The sequence below is a fragment of the Spinacia oleracea genome, chromosome 5 (genome assembly GCF_020520425.1).
Source record: "Spinacia oleracea cultivar Varoflay chromosome 5, BTI_SOV_V1, whole genome shotgun sequence".
NCBI classification, from domain to species: domain Eukaryota; kingdom Viridiplantae; phylum Streptophyta; class Magnoliopsida; order Caryophyllales; family Amaranthaceae; genus Spinacia; species Spinacia oleracea.
In genome coordinates this window covers 2,364,879-2,384,220 of record NC_079491.1, presented here as the reverse complement: position 1 = coordinate 2,384,220, position 19,342 = coordinate 2,364,879, and the positions used below count along the sequence as shown (strand labels likewise).

Below are 19,342 nucleotides of genomic sequence, written 5' to 3'. Positions count from 1 at the left end.
CAGGGGAATACTCAGAGTATCATAATATTAATATTTAAAAGTATAAAAATTAGGCAACAAACTACTCTATATTAAAGAGGATAATTAATTAATAGTTTAATAAAGATAAAATTTACCATGTATAGAAAATTAACTAAATAGGTACTCAACATGATCAAAAGGTCTTGCGCGCACAAGGTGTACAATAAATTTATTGTACACCAAGATAACTTTAACCATCTTTTTTGTAACTTTATATTAGTAAAAAAAATTGATAAATAATTATTTTAATTGGTTAAATTATTAATTTTATACATTATTAGTGATTTTGAAGAAATAAGTTTTACTAAAATAAATTTTTTTATCACTTAACTTTTACATATATAAGCTTAACTTTTAAGCATTTTGAGTTAACTTTTACTCCGGTGTATAATATTTATTGTACACCCATTATAAATAAGAATTTGTGCAACCTGATAATGACATCTAATAGTACTACGTGATTTGGATCGAATATAAATCTTTACCTCAATATTTAAAGTCTTTAATCATAACTAAAATAGATCGATAAATATGTAGAGTTTGAGATAAGAAAAAAGTATGAGTTTGTATAACAATAAACTATAACTTCAGAAAAGATGATAGTTTTGTATTAATTAATTACCAACTTTTACATAGGGCGGTCTTACACAAAAGACCACCTTGGTATCATATAAGTTAAGCAATATAACCAATTAGTTAAGCACTTGAACTAATTAGTTAAGCACTGAAACCAATTAGTTAAGCAAATGAATTAATTAGTTAAGCAATTGAATCAATTAATTAAGCAATGTAACCAATTAGTTAAGAAATTAAACCAATTAGTTAAGCAACCTAAGTGGTCTTTCCGATAAGGCGGTATTACACAAAAGTTGTCGTTAATTAATGGGAAAGAAATTGATAAACCAAAAGAAGTTGTCATATACTCCATAAAATATTTCTTATTACCCCCAACAAAATGAAAAAAATGGTTTCCATTACATTCATCAAGTACATGATAAATTTAACGTGGTGCAATTATAAGTTATTTCAGTTTGCAATTACTCTCTCTGTCCCATATTAATTTTTAAATTTTTCATTTTCATCTGTTATAGATTAATTTTTTTTGATAAACTATACAACCTTACCTTTTTACGGAGTATTAACAAAAACAATACAACACCCAGATACGTACAAACTTAAATGAAAACCTTTTTTAAAAAAACTTTTAAGAAAAACCGTGTATTGTACGGGGATCAAAACCTGATCTAAATAATCTCTCAGTTAAAATAGACCATATAAAGTCAGATCTTGTTCAAATGCACATGATTTCCCAAACTCATACATACTCCAAAAGTACGAAGTTATTAGTAGGATTATGATTATGTATTTAAAAGATGACTAACTGAAAATAGCTAGAATCTCGGTTAAATAGGCACATTGCTTCATCTACCTAGGTAGGCACCCTACTATTAATATAACATTAAAGTAATTAATAAAGTTAAAGTGGATTTCTTCATTACTCTCTAATCTCTATTAGTGGTGAACTGGTGGGTACGTAGTTTGTCCGATCCTAACACATATAAAAGCTTGAACATTGCTTACTATTCATGTAACAGTGGATTTACGAATATACCCCTCATTTCCTTAATTGTTTATTTCCTTGGTAATAATGAGATTATGGTTTTATCCCTTCCCTTTCATCACTATCTTATGTGTCACTTCCCTTTCCATCTGATGTTACACCCTTTCCCCGCCCTTTCATTTTGAGTCCTTTCTCATTGCTTCAATATAATGTCCTACTCCTACAAATACGGCAACATAAGTATTTATAGTTATGATTTTTTTATTTAAGAATTAAAGTAAGATTTTATTTGATATCAACCCTACGTGGTTACAGACAATGTAATGTAAATAGTACAAGGCATAATAGTTGTGTAGAAAAGTATCCATTATAGCAAGACTTCGCATGTAATCAATTTCATATTATCAATTACGTGCAAATACAACTTCAACACTATTTTCCTAACATTTAACATAAATTTATATATCTCGTCTTTTACGTAATATTTTTATGAAATAATTTTTTTATACCTTAATTGGGGGATCGTGTGCGCTAGTGCACGATCCAACAACTGGTGGATACCAAACAATCAAATCAAATCTTATTCGATCCATCATCCATGAGTTCCAAAACTTATGCAGGCTCTATATATCTAAATCACTTGGTTATTAGAAGTACGAGGTATTATGATTATGTATTAAAAAAAAAGGACGACCAATTAAAAATATTGCTCAGTTAAATATACAAACCTTACGTAAAAAAAAAATACAAACTTACAAACAATTAAGTCAAATCTTATTCAATGCACATGAATTCCAAAACTTATTTGCAAATAGGGCCGCAAATTAACGAGCCGAGACGATTCGAGTTTTACCTTGTTCGAACTAAACTTGATAAGGATTTTAGCTTGACCGAGCTTTGTATCTTGTTGTTCGAGCTAAGCTTGTAAGGATTTTCGCTTGATCGAGTTTTGCGATTTTCTGTTCGAGCTTTGTTCGTTAAGCATCCGACTTTCAAGGGCTCGAGCTTGTGTTCGACCTAAACTAGCTTTGAAAAAATAACTTGATATTTTTATTTGTATAGAGCATGCTTTTTTAAGTCCTTGGTTAAAAAAAAAAAAAAAAATAAATAAATAAATAAAAACTCTCTCCTTTTCTCTCTCTACCTAAGAAAACCTAAAAACCCACAAAACCCTAGAGCCATCGCCTCCTTCAGCAGGCTCGTTGGTGGCCTGAGCTTCAAAAGGTCGTCGGCGAGCCTGCTACCGTTCTTATTAGCTTCGTGTCTTTGTGTTTCTGGTGGTGAAGAAGAAGACGGAGTCAAACTTGTTCGAAAGGAAGCTTCTACCTCCTCTTTGTGTGTGCTTCTTCTTGCCGGATCTTGTAATTTTCGGAGCCGGTCTAGTAGGTGGTTCCCCGGTTAGCGAGTTCTTGTATCTCACCTCAGCCTTGCTCGAAGTAGGGAGGAGTTCTTTGAGGTAATCACCTTTGGGTTCTCCTATAAAGAAACCCGAACGCCGCCATTGATAATCTCACCGGTAAAGGTAAAGTTCGGGTAAGAGATTCTTGTTTAGGGTAGGATTTCCTCTGTTTGGGTTGTTTCCTCTTATTTTCTGGGATTTTAGAGTTAGTTAATACCAAAGCTTTCCTTGTCGTCGTCGTTTTGTAGTGTTGGTTGCGCCAATCTTAACGGTAAAGGTAAAGATTAGGTTAGGTTTTCTAATTTGGTATTAATTTTGGACTAATTCCGGTGGATGTTCCACCTACTCGGTTAGTAACTGAGTTTGTGGTTTGGTGACTTTGTTCTCTCCCTTCGTTAGTGCAACTTTTGTGGCTTTGGTGTGTTGGTATAATGTTTAATTTGTTAAGTCTCCTTGTTTTATTGTTAGGAGTTTTCTTGTTCTGCCTTCACAAGTTGTGTTGGTTTGTAGTAGTATGGGTTCTTTTCGAAATTGTTGGTGTGTTTTCTTTTGAGTATGTTAAGTGTGGTAATGAATTGTGGTTTCTCCTTGTGTGTGTTTTGGTTAGATATATTGTGTGGGTATGTCTTCTTTGGAGGTTTGAGTTAACATGGAAGTTGGGACTTCTCAATAGGTATGCTTTGGAAGAATGTTTCTCCATTGGGTGGGAGCTTGAAGGTGTCAGGTTGTTCGACGAGGGGAGGAGTAGTGTGTATTAGAAAGGTTGGGTGTTCTCGGGGTTTAGTTATGTGGTCGTGGGGATTAGCTTTTATTAATCCTCGTTTTAGGTTAGCGTTAAGATTTGTTCTTGACGCTTTCAAAATCTTTTATGTGAGCGCTGCTCCCCATTTTTTGGGAGTTCATAGTATGCTACCCTAGTCATGTTTATTGACTCAAGACGCTTGTGCGCACTTCACAAGGTCTTTTCAAGAACCTTTTGAATTTTAACTCTTTCGCTTCTTCATTTGTCATCCAAGTTCCACAAGTTATTAAAAGAGACTTGGTCCTAGGGATGTCAGTGGGGCGGGTTTCGTGGGAGACCCGCCCCACATCCGCCCCAAGTAGGCGGGGGTGGAGGTAGGTTTGGCGGGTGATGGGGCGGGGATGGGTATAGAAATTGTACCCGCCATGGGTGATGGGGCGGGTGTGGATTTTGTGTTGAACCCGCCCCATCCCCGCCCGCCCCGCCCCATCCCCACTCGCCCCGCTTCATACCCGCCATGGGCGATGGGGTGAGTTTGTATTTATGTGCATGTTTAGGTGATAATATGAATTTAGGTGAGAATTTTAAGTTTTTTGTTTAGATTTTTTTTGTTATGACGGGTATTTTTTCGATTATATGTGTCTCTTTAGTCGTAAGGTTTTTTTTTTCTAAAGTTAACTTTCATTACTTCGTACATATGGAAAATGTTTGCTTAATAAGAAAAATTAGGCGGATATTGGCGTGGGTATGGGGCGGGGATAAGACGGGGATGGATACCCAGTTGGGTGGTGGGGCGGGGATGGATTTTAGTTTATACCCGTTGGGGCGGGGATGGGGATGAATTTTGTACCCGCCATGGGTGATGGGGCGGGGATGGGGATGAAAATTTTAGGTGGGGATGGGGATGGAGGGACATACATCCGCATCCGCCCCGCCCCATTGACATCCCTACTTGGTCCAACTTCACCTCCATGTTTTATAAGGAAATCACATCCTTAAGTGACCTTGGCACGATTACGCCTCGTTGGCAATGTAAACAAGGCATTTTCAACACTCAAGAGCCGGCAAAAGAAGAACCTATGTATTGTGTTGGTTTTATAATCTTTGTAATGGTCTCTAAAGACCTAGTATTTTAGTTTTATAAGCTCTTTATTTATTGCAAATTAAGCCTATGTCAAAAATAAAATAAAATTAAGTCCTTAATTCTACTTGACGGAGGTTAAGGACTTTGTAGGGATATTTATACTAACTTAAAGAGAAGCAATAAAGGAATATATGAATTTGGAAACAAGGAAAGCTAGGAGTTTACATTGTGAGATCGGATTCGGGAATCAATCAATCAATCTTCAAATTGATGCAAATTGGTATAATGAAGGAGAAATTTAACAAAATATATGAATATGAATGAAATATTCTATTAGATATTATATTGCGCGATTGATTCATTTTCTTTTTATGTACGGTATTTTCATGAAATTCCCCAGAAATTTAACGAAATGCGTCATATACACCCACATTTTAAATCACATAATATACCCCAATTTTTTCCGTATTGTTCACCAAATACCCTTCATTTGACCTTCCATTAGTAGTCCGTTAAGTCATGTTTATAATTCACCAAATACACCTATTTATAACCTTATTGCATAATATACACCTTTTTGTAAACATATTTGCACCAAATACCCAAACTGCTTTTAAACGGCAGAATTCACCCGTTGTGTTCTTGCTGCTTATAAATCGAAAAATTATACGGAGTAGTAATGAAGCTATGAGGGCGTGGGGTTTTTCATCTTTATGTAAACAAACCACCAATCACCCCTCAGTCCCTCTAATACGAATTAGTTAATGTACACGCTATCAATCGGTAATCAACAAACTTGGTTCATATAATTTAGCTAGACTTGATGACCAACATCACAAGTTGAAAGTGCCACTCCTCGGAGAAGAATAATCAGACCCATCATCAGAATCTGAATTCGAATCAGATGAATAAGAACCATCATCTCTTGCACTTCAAATAATACGCAACACTGTCATAATAAACTGCCAGTCACTCGAGTCGAACAAAAGAGAATGGAGGTGATTCCTCCAAGCCTCTTGCCATCTTCGGCATGTAGCAGATATATTACCAATAACTTCAACAGGTAGATTATCCATCATACACAAGAACCACACAAAACTTCCACCCCACCTAGTACTAGCTTCTTTTAATTCGGTGCATTGCAATTATTTTATTGATATCTTCCCATACCTGTATCTGTATCAGTTCAACCCAGCTTAAAAACTTGGTTGGCGTACTGTAGTATCCCACAAGCAATGCAACTGAACCTACCTGTAAAATGTAAATTAAATATAATCAATCAAAATATAACATTAAGTATGTGCCTTTGTGTCAGTCTTGGTTGTTTAATACCAAGTATGTACCCAGATTGGCTTGGACCTCATCCATGTATGTGTAATTTCTCTTCTCGGTGACCGGATCAGGAGCCCGGTAACAATCTGCAAGGAGGTTCGAAGTGTAAAGCATGATGCCGGAAAATATTAAAAGAGTTGATATTCCTCCTAGCCATCCGAGCTGTGCCGTGGCCCATGCTAAGGAAAGAACTCCAGAACCTATGATTGCTGTATAATACGTGCACTTGTTGTCCATACAGTCCCTGTAAAAAATCAAGAACTTAATCGTATAATTGTTGTCAGCAAGTGCACACATTATAACAGCAATCATAGGTTCTGGAGTTCTTTCCTTAGCATGGGCCACGGCGCAGCTCGGATGGCTAGGAGGAATATCAACTCTTTTAATATTTTCCGGCATCATGCTTTACACTTCACAGTAATAACAATCATAGGTTCATTATTGGTAGAGGAAAGCTATGTTACTCCGACACTCCATCAGACGGCTTGTGTCGGTGTCGACACGACCCGACCCGCGACACGACGCTCGACACGTGTCCGGGAAGGTGTCGACACCGGTGTCGGAAAAGGATCGGAAATGAAGTGTCGGGATCAATCGGGAGGAGAAAAAAATGAGTAAAAAAGTTCAAATTTTGCCATTCAAGATGAAGATATATATATAAGGTGTTAAAATTCATGTTACCTGTAACCAAAAACACTAGATCTTGAAGAGTTTAAAACCCTAGATCTAGAAATTGAAGGTCAGGGAAGGAGAAACAAGAAAAACATTGTTGGGGCTTTTGTTCCAGAAGAAAAACCGAGTAGATTGCACTATTCAATTTGCGTTTTCGTTGAAATTAATTTCTTGAGAATGCCATAGCCATGGATTCTGGCATTCCCTCTTTGAGTTTTCCCGTCGTTTGCTAGGTTTGTGTTTCGTCACTTTGTGGATTGGTGGACCTGTGGTTTTTTTACTTTATTAGTTTACCATGTTTTTTTTTTTTTTTTTTACCTTTATTTTTAATAGATTAAGGCATGGGAAGTGGGGGCAAACCCACGTGCAATATCTTTTCCCTTTTTTTTTCTTTTTCTTTTTTTTTTTTTTTTTTTTTCTTTTTTTTTTTCCATTTATTACCTTACTTTTTATAAAGTGTCACTTCTTTTATCCGACACTTTGAATGGGAGCCGTGTCTAAAAAAAAAGTCAAGACACTCCTTTGACCGTGTCGGAGTGTCTGCAAATATTTGGATCGAAGGGTCGGACACTCCGACACCCGTGTCGGACACGACACCGACACCCGTGTCTGAGTAACATAGGAGGAAAGAAATAATAGCAGTAGGATATATGAGATGAAAATGATAGCAGTAGGATATATGAGATGAAAATGAGAAGAATAAACATAGGTATTTATAGCAAAGAAATTGCCTTTATTTTGGCCATTCCATTAACATGTGAGGCAAAAAGAACTTGGGCATTTTTTATAGATGGTCCATTACTCACAGTAATAACAATCTTGAAACATTTCACCCCTTTTTTTTTTAAAGGTTAAAATAAACTGGAGTAGAAAAATTAGGTAATAAAAATAAATCCTGATAGTCTGCACAGGTTTGAGGTAGATTTGACAGTAGTCTTTGCAGTTGACAGGGAGGGGGTGAAATGTAATTTTACATCAATTATTATCAAAATAACATTATTGTTAGGCAGTAAAATAGCAAGTAATTAAGCATTAAGCAGAGCTAGCAGCAAAATATTCACAGTATTAGCTCAGATAAGGAATACTTATATACTGCAGAAATGCAAATAATCACAGTGCAACAAAATGGCAAGCAGTAAGTAGTCACTCAGAAAAGGAATGCTTATATTAGTGCAAATATTCACAGTACCTTCCAATGTAAGCATATGTCTTTGCAGGTTTTCCTTTGCAACACTCTCTGGGTAAGGAATAACTTACAGCCCTGCATAACCTTACCCATTAACTAATGGAGTGACTTCCTTCAGAATACTGATCTTGAGGCAGCTTCTCAAGCAAAACATGCACTCTCTTTAACAAAGATTTTGCAAGTTTCAAATTCATTTATTGTCTCACATTGCAAAGATAACTCTATAAGGCCTTAGTGTTAGAATCCAACCTTCCTTTACTTGTATTTTTCTTATATACTACTTTCTAGGATCTTTCTAATGGTTTTCTAGGTTTTAGATAGAATTATAATGTTTCTATCAATCCTAAGTTCACCGGAAGTTTAAAGCTAATTCAAAATAAACCTCTATGAGGGGTATGATCTATGAACCAATACCTTTCATCAGAAGTTGTATTTGCTTAATTACTTGCATGTTTAGCGTTTATAGATATTGTGTTGTCCAATGTTTCTATGCTTTTCAGGACTCAACAAAGTTAACACAAATCAGATACATTCTCGTCGTTGGTCCCGCTTGTGCCTGTTGCGCACACAAGCACCCCGATCGACCCTCGTTCTTGTCGCCAATAGGCAAGAGAGTCCATTCTTAAGTAAGCACCCGCTCGTGCCTCAAGCCTTGAGATTCACTTTCCGCACAAGGCTTGCGCCCTTGCCGCCCATAGGCAAGAGCGCGCCGCACGATCCGGTGTCAAAACACTCGGACCGTAACACTTAGAGACTTCTAAGGGCCTTAACTTTCCTTCACATCTAATATACCAGAAGCAATCTAAGTCTAGACACCTCTTTGCATCAGAAACTTCTCTAGACTAACCAATGAGACCTAAATTCACTATGCACTACTGAACAATGCCCTTCAACTTGTTTATAATTTATAAACCATTCAAGAAAAAGATGTTTAATCAGCATCAATCTCAGCTCAAAGAAAATCAGAGCTACAGCCCTGATTTTTCAAATTTCTGAGCTAAAAGGTTCTGCTTGAATGCCTTTTCATGCTCTCCATTCCAGTATAAATAACACCAAAAAACGGCCTATCACGAGCAGTCATTCCTCAACAGTTTCATGAGCAACTTCAACGCGTTAAACAATACGCCAAGGTTTCCCTGAAGTTCAAAAATGTAACACAAGCTTTCACCTATAAGCATTTCCAACTTCTATTTCTATCTTCATCCAACAAAAACTCCTAAATTTCCACTAACTTCCTCAAGATATCCAAAGCCATAGTAGCTCTCTTATCCATAGTAGCCTTAGAATTGGCCAATTTAAGCTGAACAACATGAAGAATAGGTTTTAAATCCTTGGTATGGAAACTAGCCCCTTCTTCTAACCTACCCAAAATAGTATTAGCCTTATTAGGAAACATCAAAAAATAATTCATTTTATAACTAGTAGAACCCAAAAGCTGTCAAGTAATAGTAGTTTATACCAAGTTACTAACCCCATACGGAGGGTGCGACAGCCATACTCGCCACACCACTCATATTCCAGGCCATTTCGTACCAGCTCCACTACAAACAACAACACACTATATCCACCTCTACTGACCTAAACATGCTTATAAAGTTATCCAAGATCTACCAGGCTACCACAGACACAGTCAGTTAACATACATTACCAAATTTACAATGTTTAGGGAACTGATAACAACCCACCAAATCAAATTAAAATATGAAAAGTCCAAAAAACCAAAATCTGTGATATTACTAATATTATCATAGAATTGAAACAACTCACATTATCATAAAGATCCCAGGTGATCAAAGACACATTATTCAGCAATTTTCATAATTAAGACAGGGAATGATTCCCAGTTAACTCAAATGTGGCATTAATCTAAGGGGCGTTTGGTTCGCAGAGGGTAAAGGGAATGAAATCAACAAAGGGAAAGAAAGAGAATGGGAATGAATCCCTTTGATTTAGAATATTGTTTGGGGAACAAAGAGAATGAGAAGAAAACAGAGGAGAGAAAACAAGAGGAAGGAAAACCCAGCAAAGGAGAAACCGGCGGCACCACCACCTCTTCTCCCTCGCCGGTTCTTCTCCCTATCCGCCTATTCTCCCGCGCCGGCGAAGTCCCCTCTTCTCCCCCACCGCAACGCCGAAGTCTTCTCTTCTCCCCCACCGCAACGCCGAAGTCCCCTCTTCTCCCCCACCGCACCGCCGAAGTCCCCTCTTCTCCCCCACCGCACCGCCGAAGTCTCCTCTTCTCACCCACCGCCCCGCCGAAGTCTCCTGTTCTCCCCCACCACACCACCGGCGACGGAGTTGGTCTACCTTCCGGAGCAGGAAGCCGAAACGGCGGTAGAAGGTTTTGCGGCGGCGGTGGAAGGTTTTGCGGCGGCGGCAAAGGTGATAGTGGTCTGATTGTGTGGGTTGAAGATCTAGGGTTAAAGGAGGGAGGGAGGGGGTGGGGAAGTGAAGGGGGGAATGGAATGGGAAAGTGCAGGGGGGTGGGGAATGAGTGTAGAAGGTTTTGAACTCAATAATGAAAGGGGTAAAGGGAATGAAGAAATAGGCATAACAAACAATAACAAAGGGAATGATATCCTCTCATTCCCATTCCCATTCCCTTTGATTATTACCCCCAACCAAACGCCCCCTGAGATTGTTGCAAAAAGTTGGATTAATCATTGATTGTTTGAACAGAAAGGTGTCTGAAATGTATTTATATCTCAATTATTATCAAACTATATTAATATGCAGTTCCAGGCAGTATTAAACTAAACATCAAGCAGATCTTTCTGCAAAATATTAAGTGATGCACCGGTTAACGTTACCACAGGGGAAAAAAAGAAAATACAAAAAAGATTGACTTAATTAATATAATATTATAATTCATCTGAACTGCACCTCATTGCCTTGTACGAGTGTTCGGGGAGTGACTAGGCTGCAAGCCTCTAGTAGGATTGCTATTGTGAGGCAAGGGCAAGGCTTTTATTGGGAACAATTTGGAGGAGCCACCGAGCGCTTTAACCTTCAACTGGTCCAGAATTCCGCACGCTTCTCTAAGCTCATTTTCTGCATTTTCCCCATGACCACTCCATGCATCAACTGCTTTTTGCTGAAATTCTATTGCAAGGGCATAACTGCAATTCAAAAGGTACAATCTATGAATAAAAAGGAGGGAAGTTTTCCAGAAATCAATCCAACTTGAACAACTTCACTTATACCAGCACAAATCAACTACTTAATGCCTAAAGTTAAATGAGTATATCAAAGTTTTGCAATAAAGAAATAGCAATTGACAATTTTGTATGCTCATTCTTAAGTTTGCAGCATTAAGCTTATGCTCCTCCAATTGAACAACAGATGTCCTTGAGAAGAACAGTTTCAGCATTTGGTCACCCACATTAAGACAGGAAAAAATTCTTCAAAGATAGGTCTATTTCATATAGAACAGATCATGAACCAGGGTGCAGTGGGCAAATTTTGGTCTAAATACACATTCAGGAGGTGACATATTGAAGCATAAAATTCTTCACGAATAAGACCAGGCAATTTTTATCAGCTCTATTTTCTAGTTAATGCGTACTTGCAACATGGTTCGTTCTCATCTGTTAAGTGGTAAAGGAACATGGTACACCATTTTCCAAATGTATGGTTTCTAGGGTACTATCCAACTAGGCTCACCTTTATTAGAAAATTTAATGAATGAAAATAGTTTCTCAATTACATTCACTAACTTCAAAGTCCCATACCATCCCACCAAATTTTGTCACCTTTTCACCAATTACATTAATTCTACATTGTAAAGAGCTTACACTTGTAAGGGACGGGCAGTTGAAGTGAATTAGGTAACTCTAGGAAAGGATATTGGTGAACATGAAAAAGGTATCCATGAAGCAATATTCTGAAACTTAAAGAATATTCAAACAATTCTACCCCCATAATTTGGCTCATTCCCTTGGCTACAGGCACATTGAAACAGCTTATAGAATCTACGGCAGGGGTTCATGGTGGAAAGTCAACAAAGTTCCAAAAATGAGCAACGGTTCAAATTAACAGAGCATGAAATCTCCTGACTCTAAATTCACTATCCATTGTACCTTTCCATGGCAGTTCTTTTAAGGAATTCCACATTAATTTATTTATTTACTTTTTCTAAAAATAAAGTATTTGCTCAAGATAAGGAAAGCTTAAAACTGCAAATATTCATTGTACCTTTCCATGGCAGCATATGCTTTTGAGAGGTTTTGACATGCCTCAATAGAGTCAACATGATGAGGGCCAAGTGAGACATCCATGATATCCTTTGCAACAGCAAACATCTGTGCAGCTGACTGATGTCTTTCCAACTCCAAATAAGCCGCCCCCAAATTGTTATAGATATAACCAACTCCGAAATGCTTAGTACCAAAGCTCTCTTTCAAAGTTTCAGCGGCACTCTCTAAATAAGGGATAGCTTGTGTAACCTTCCCCGTCAATAACAGTAACCATCCAATCCTAGCAGAAACACTTCCTTCAGAGTGTTGTTCTTGAGGAAGTTTCTCAAGCAATGCTTGTGCTCTCTTCAACAACGATATAGCAGTCTCAAATTCATTCATTGTCTCATATTGCATTGATGTCTCCATATAAGCCTCGGAAGCTTCTAAAGGTTTTGACTTCTCCTTTTTGACTACTATACCAGAAGCAATCTCTAAACACCTCTTTGCATCAGCAAACTTGTCTTGACTAACCAAAGCTTTAGCCATTGTAATAAAAATAAGAGCACGATTTTCACTATCCTTTTCAGTTTCTTCAACGTGTTAATAGCTGCATCAAACCTACCAAGAGCAATATGCATATTAGCTGCATCAATCTCAGCACGAAGCAAATCAGAGCTTCGACCCCAATTCTTCAAAACTTTCTGAGATAACTGCTTCTGCTCTAATGCCTTCTCATACTGCTCCATCCCTGTATAAATCACCCCGAGAAGCCGCCTATCATGAGCAACTTCTACCGAGTTATCCCCCAACAATTTCGTGTGTAACTCCAACGCTTTCAAACAACACGGTAAACCTTCCTTAAAGTTCAAAACCGCAACACACGCCTCCGCCAAATCCCTATAAGCATTACCAACTTCTTTCCTATCTTCCCCCAACCAAAAACTCCTTAATCTCAACTGACCTCCTCAAATTCTCCAATGCTCCTCTCTCCTACCCATAGCAGTCTTAGTATTAGCTAATTCAAACTGAACAGCATAAAGAATAGGTTTCACATCTTCAGGTCTAAAATTACCCTCTTCCTCTAACCTCAACAAAACCTTATTAGCCCTATTAAGATACCCTAAAGCATCATTGAACTTTTTTAAGCAATAACTAGAAGAACCCAAAAGCTGTAAAGTCATACCAACCGGTAAAGAAACTTGATTCTCACTATCAAAAACAGCTAAAGCTCTAATTGCATAAGATAGAACTTTTCAGGTTCCTCACCTTCTTGGTCAAGTTTAAGACCAATTTTCAAGCAAGCTAAACCAAGATCTCTCTCGTTTTCATTTCTTTGAAATTCGCCTCCATTTCTTTGAAAGCTTCAAGCATATCCTCTGCTGTCTTCGCCGCCTCGAAATCATCTTCAATCTGGGATCTTTCCTTGATTTTCCTCTGCCTAGAAGGTAATTTAGGGGGGATTTTAACTTGGGTATTGAAATTTTGAGATGGGGTTTTACTGGAATTGGTGGGTTTTTGGGGGTGAAAAGAGTAAACCCTTGGAATTGGAGCAAGAACTCAAATGGGTACATGATGATTGGTTAGTTGAAACTAGGGTTGAACAGATTTGGGTAGTTAAGTTGCGAGAAATTGGTGTGAGCTTGGAGAAAGAGAGGAACTTGATTGTTGCTCTTCCTGTGATTGGCTGTGAAGGTGTGAGCGAGGAAAATAAGCAAGTTTTTATTACATGAGTTTGATCCAATTTGTTTATTTTATGCATCCACGGCAGCTCATGGCAGCTCACTTTTACCAATTTGTTTGATCCAATTTGTTTATTTTATGCATCCACTGATCGTCAAACAAGATGCATTATCACGAACTCATGGCAGCTCACTTTTACCAAATTATTGTTTACATTCGAATAAGTCACCTTTGATCATTGATTTGTCAGTTTATTATTAACCGTCAAGCAAGATGTATTATCACGGACTCGTACCAGCTCACTTTAACCAACTATGAAAGAACAATGTATATGGGGTCAATATGACCAATTTAGTGAGCACCAAATTGCATATTTGCATATTCAATGAAATTGCAAGTTATTTTTCTTTGTACATTTTCCAGAAAGAAAATAGCAAGGTCGATTCTAAATGCAGCCTTTTCATTGAAGCCATGAATTATGTACAACAAAAGAATTTCGATTTTACTGTTCTTCACTTCTCCTTGTACCAAAACAAAAAGAAGAGAATAACCCTAAAAAACTATGTACCAAAAAGACCCAAGATATGAAATTTAACAACCAAACAGCCTCCCATTTATCAGGATCAAGAAATCAACTTACATGATACTTCGTATTTATCATGGTCTAGATTCATATTGGGAGGTTCAGAAGGTTTATAAACATCATCAAAATGGAGCTTAAATTCTCCACCAAATTCATCTGGATCCGTTGTTCGAGATAACTGGTTGTAATTTCCCCAATCCAAAGGTTGTTCGTGTTCATCGTCTATGCTCCTATCCGAATGGCCTTCACAGTAATTATCAGCATTATGATGGTTAAATTCAGGACTGTGTCTGAACATAGGAGGCTCGAGAAAGCTGGTCTGTTGGGGCCCACCACGGTGCTGAAACTCAGTAGGCTCGAGAAAGCTGGTCTGTTGGGTCCCACCGCGGTGCTGAAACTCAGTAGGCTCGAGAAAGCCGGCTTGTTGGGGCCCACCACGGTGCTGAAACTCAGTAGGCTCGAGAAAGCTGGCTTGCTGGGGCCCACCGCTGTGTCTGAATATAGGAGGCTCGAGAAAGCTGGCTTGTTGGGTCCCACTGCGGTGGTGAAACTCAGTAGGCTCGAGAAAGCTGGCTTGATGTGGCCCACCACGGTGGTGAAACTCGGGGAATTCGAGAAAGCTTGCTGCCTGTTGAGGGTCCACACTGGTGGTTCCTCCACCACGGCGGTTCCACCAGTGGCTTTTAGCTGAAGGCATCAGGTGCTGGTGGAGTCGTTATGCCGAAGAACACTTTCCTCCTCAAAGAAGACGGGAGATGACGACGTGGAAGCTTCCGGATGGTTCTTTGACCGGTTCTCTAAGAAATTAGGCCAGCTTTCTTCTCCTTGGTTGTTGTCTTAGTTATTTAAGGACGGCATCCAAAAATCATTTGTTTGTTCATTGTCAATGTCCAGAGAAACTGACGAGACGTCGTTAGTGTTACCGATAAGATGTCGGGCCCCGGACACGTAAAACCAATCAAGGAGATAAGGGTGGGTCTTCGGGTCAGTTCCAATGAGCCAAAGAGAGCCCAAGTGACAGCCCGGAGCTTCACTGTTGTAGGGTGATTCCCTTCTGCAGTAGCTGTTTCGGGAGATATGATCTCTAAAACGTGGACTCTGCTGCTGCCATCTTCTGGGTGGTGAATATGAGTACCCAGGAATAGGCCCGCGCAAGTTTTTGTTCCGGAATGTTCTGAAAGTGGTTAGAAACTGCATCCCTTGAGCGTCTGGTTGCCAAGAAGGGTAGCTGGTTTGAAAGCTGTAGAGAGAGCAGATAAAGGAAAAGGTCAGATTATCCCTGATCAACTATAGCCCGGCCCGAGAAAAGTGTGGGTTTGGGCAGCCTCAAATACGCATTCTTGGACCAAACCCTGAGCCAGACCCGAAAAACCTGTTTGGGCACGAAAAGCCTGCACAAAATTATGGGTTTGGGCATGAGTTTGTGCTAGAGCCTGCCGGCCCGAATTTGGTGACCTCCATCTCAGATTTAACATGAAAAACAAATAACACTAAAATAGAGTTCAAAACAAAGACTCGTGAAAATTAGTTCAAGGCGCATTTTTGGACCAAAGCCTGAGCCCGGCCCGAAAAACCCATTTTAGCCCAAAAAACCCGCACCAAATTTATGGTTTTGGGCATGAGTTTTTGTGTTAAAGCCCAGTCCGGCCCGAATTTTGATCACCTCTAGGTCAGATTTGACATGAAAAGCAAATAAACACTAAAATAGAGTTCAAAACAAAGACATCGTGAAAATTAGTTCAAGAAGAGAAAACATGCCTCAGAAAAGATTTTTCCATTCTCCCTTGGGAACTCCTCTGAGTGGGAAGCCAATTGTACGGAGAAGTGTAATTTCCATTGCCATGCTATTGAAAATCAAAGACACTAAAGCTGCAAGGGAAAAATGAGATACAGTAAGGTAAAAAACAAAAGAGGTAGTATTTCTCAAAAAGCTAAATTGAATGTAAGTTGGTAGAAAAATTAACCTGCAAACATCACCAACTCCGTCAATATATACCGTAAATTCAGTGATGAACTGCAAAATGTCATTCACTTGCTGCAGTAAAAAACAATGTATAAGCTAAAAATTAATCCAAACCGACTAAAACACGAGTGAAGTAATTAAATGAAATAAGTTACAGATACAACCTTTGGGACAACAAATATGAGCAAATAAGGAGTGAGGAATATAGAGGCCATCTCCTCCAGCCACATCATTGCTGTATACTGCACAAATGCATAGTCTGTTAGGCTATATCCCCTTGATCTCTATTACATAAGGGAACGCCTGAGGCGGCGTAAATAGTGGATTGCTTATTTTACCCTTTACAAAAATCAGAAAAATAAAAACAAATTAAACACAAATTAAAAGATATTTACAAAAATCACCAAAAATTATAACTAAGAAAAAAAATTAGGTAAATTGACATGAATAATCCCAACGTGAACCTTTCTTCTCGAAATAATCTCAACTTTGGATTATTCCAAAATAATCCTAACTTTTAAGGGGATCTTCTCAAAAGTCAAATAAACCAAACTATCACTTTTCTTGCCTACACTAATCTGTTTTAGGTCTATAATATATAGAAAATTAGTTCGGATTACTTTGAGAAGGTACCCCCTAAAGTTAGGATTATTCTAAAATAATCCAAAGTTGGGATTAATTTTAGAAGCCAGGTGAAAGTTGGTATTACTCATGTCATTTTTTCCAAAAATTATGCATAAAAGGGCAAAAAGTAATTAACCAAAAAAGTATTATCGTGTGTGCGTTTTTAAATTACAAGCACGCATCGCATGCATAGAAAACTAAGTTATAAATAGTCAAACAAAGAACACTGCAAACAGAATCATATTTTGGCATATGAAATTATTACCTGAAATAAAGTTTCAAACTCTATCCGAACAAACCCGGTGTTTTCTTTACCACGCCATCTCTTTGGCATGTGATGAGTATGCTGAACCACCAAGGACATTGTGCCATCTGGGTCAAGAACAAGAAGCTCACCTGTCACAGCTGCCCGGCTGATAGCCGTAATAGTTCCAAACACAGCAGAATACCAAAACAAATTACGGCCAAATAGCTACAACAATTATAGCAAATATGTAAATATGGATGAATAATTGATTGTTTGCAACTGTAAAAACATAAGAAGAGTTTTAGATGAATAAGGTAAAAAAATAAAAATAAAAATTACATGTCCCTCCAGCAACGATTCATCCAGAAATGCAATAATGATCAACACAGCAGCAAAGCCACCAGATATGAAGGAGATGAATTTGGCAACAACTGAAATTATGGGAGATGGAGGCTGCTGCTGCTGTTTATGTGGTGCCTAAAGAAGTGTTCCACAACATCAACTTTACAACCTTACCCTACTAGTCAAACTAGTGTAAATCAATAGAGAAAAGGTTCCCAAAAATGCAGTTCACCCTTACAAATACCTAGGCTCAAAATTCAACCAGTGTAACCAATAGAGAGAATTTTCCTGAACTGCTATTTGACATAAATACCTAGCTGTTAAGTGAGGATCGCCTCCAAGAATACAAGTGCATAATGAGCATTAATATTTAAAGAATGCAACCTCTGAGTGTTATTCCTTAATGTCTCCTAAAAGAAAACCTTTTGAGTGTTAATATTGTAGCAAATTAGTAGATATTCAAAGCTGTAAAACAATTCCACATAAAAATGAGCTCGAAAGTACGTAAAATAACAACAAGCTCACCCATCAGCAAGGGATAAATCAATATCTATGTCTATAACATCAAGTGCATAGGTCTCTGGTAACTGGTAAGCATTTTCAGGAAAATTGACATTAGATTGACAGAAAGAGTTCTTCACACTCACCAAAGAGCATTGCAATCATGGTGAAGGTATTCGACTTTTCTTGAATATATGCGAACAATGCCCAACAAAATATGTCTTGACAATCTGAGAGCAATAGGTAATTCTTGATAGATAATCCCCTGTAGAAAACATAATTAATCAGTTATCACTAGCAACCAATTTTCGAAATGATCACAAAAAGGAGCGAACTTTCAATGTAAGACAATAAAGAACATGAAAAGAAATTGAAAATGTAGCATAATTTTTTTATTCATCAAACGAAGACGATTTCTTGCACTAAAACTAATTATGAATAACAATCTCCAAGACCCATGAAAATATGATGAAACGTTCAAATAAATTATGAATAGCAACCATTTTTTAAAAAGTTAAAAGAAAATGAATGAACATTAAATGCACGGATGCTCTTAAACCACTGCATGTAGACCAATAGAAAGAATGTTCCCAAACTGCAATTTGAGAATATTTGATAAGTGAGGATCACCTACAACTCTACAAGAGTACAAAGTGCATAATTAGCCAGCCAAATAGCCACAACCCAAGCATTAAAATGGAGACGAAATATTAACCTTGACACTTGAATTTGAGAACTAAGAAGGCAAATGCAATTTGATAACACCGCCAATTTTCCCTTCCCCCTCTTTCTTTCTCCTTTAAATTCGACCTAAATCATACTATAAATTAAAAGTAAAACAGTTTAATTGGACTCAAATCATCAAGTTTGTTTGACAACAATTTGGCTGAATTTAGAGTAATTCAACTGATTTTGTTGTAATATAAACTTATTGCCCTAAACTTTATAATTTAAACAAGAATTTCATTGATTGAAGAGAGAAATCTGTAAAACAAAAATAAAGGATTGCAAACCTCAAAATTAATGAAAGCGGTTGGAGAGGAGGCGCTCACCGGAGGGAGATCGGTGGAGCTGCAGTAGAAAGGCGGTGCAGTGGGAGAATCGGCGGTGGCGTGATTTGATTTTGGTTATGGAGTAACAGTTAGCGTCTGTTTTGAGGGGAGTGAAAGCGAAATATGATTGACCAAATAGTGGTGGAGAATTGACAAGATTTAGATAAGGGCGCGG

At 37.9% G+C, this 19,342-nt stretch overlaps 2 pseudogenes; both read right to left on the bottom strand.

Moving 5' to 3' along the window:
* Positions 1-7,100: 7,100 nt before the first annotated feature.
* On the bottom strand, positions 7,101-14,153 carry LOC130460727 (protein KINESIN LIGHT CHAIN-RELATED 2-like; annotated as a pseudogene).
* Positions 14,154-14,298: 145 nt separating this feature from the next.
* LOC130460764 (autophagy-related protein 9-like) lies at positions 14,299-18,618 on the bottom strand (annotated as a pseudogene).
* Positions 18,619-19,342: the final 724 nt, after the last annotated feature.